We start from the raw sequence: 1,129 nt of genomic DNA, 5'->3' as shown, positions 1-1,129 counted from the left end.
TAAAAAAGCAACTTTGAATAAAACCTTGCATTTATTTTGTCTGAGAACCCAGCATCAATCATTTCTTTTGAATCGTTTTCGCCTGTTATTTCCCTATTGTGTTGATTTATCTTCCAAACTACAAAATGAACTATAATACGTTTATTACAATGGCCTTATTCAAAATGGAATTAAAGGCATCCACAGTATCTAGAAGGGGAAAACATTAAGAACAGCAAGCGCGAAATTTACATCATGCAGGCCTCGGAAGCAAAGTTGTATAGACCCCCACCCCCCCCCCCCCCCGCCACCATACAAAAAACCATACCGATGGAAATTATGAGTGTGTGTGTGTGTTTTAAAGACAATTGTATTGATTTCTTTCAACATGATATATATTTCATCACGAAATTTGTCTGATTTGACTTTGTGTGTATGTCAAAAAATTCCTTTCTGAGACATAGATATTTTGTGGGTCGCTCCCTTTGTTTGCTTGCACATTTTCAGGATTAATGTAGGCCTACACTTTCCAAGACTCAACCCCTTAAAAGTAGGCTAGGTGAATCATGGAATCAGTCCATGTTCTACTTTTCACCGTAAGGGGTAACGGGTGGGGTACAAGCCCAGATTTTTCATACCCCCCCCCCCCCCCCCCCTATAGCCGTATGGGCCGCCTTTTGTATGTAAAGGCTTTCGACCAGAGCGATGATTACCTCGTTCTTCCATTGTACGATAAGATGTAGGTCAGTGGACTTGACCTTTACAATCCATCTGGCAGCCTATTGTGTTCACATGACGGTTGTAATGTGAGTAGCTTCTTAAATGCCTCCTCCTTGACAGAGACGGGGAGCTAGCTCAGATGGTAGAGCGCTCGCTTAGCATGCGAGAGGTACCGGGATCGATGCCCGGGTTCTCCAGAGTATTTATTTTTGTTAGGCTTCGTGTGTAATAAAAGACTATAATCTTTGCCAGTGTTGTAGTTCAGAGCAATAATTGCCAATGATCTGTAATACCTTGGTCAAATACCTTGGTCACATTTGTTCTACGGCGGCCGTACGGCGAGTCGAGAATAACCGTTTTAACATTTTTTTGCACCAGCTACATATAGGTGGTTATAATAAAAATGAATAAAACACTCGCCGTACGGCCG

The 1,129-nt window shown here is 42.0% G+C and overlaps 1 non-coding gene across 1 annotated transcript; it reads left to right on the top strand.

Moving 5' to 3' along the window:
• Positions 1-823: 823 nt before the first annotated feature.
• On the top strand, positions 824-896 carry TRNAA-AGC. The gene has a single exon. It is a non-coding gene; the product is annotated as a tRNA-Ala (tRNA).
• Positions 897-1,129: the final 233 nt, after the last annotated feature.

Source organism: Lytechinus variegatus, chromosome 2 (genome assembly GCF_018143015.1).
Source record: "Lytechinus variegatus isolate NC3 chromosome 2, Lvar_3.0, whole genome shotgun sequence".
Taxonomy (NCBI): Eukaryota; Metazoa; Echinodermata; class Echinoidea; order Temnopleuroida; family Toxopneustidae; genus Lytechinus; species Lytechinus variegatus.
This window is presented reverse-complemented; position numbering and strand designations above follow the sequence as displayed.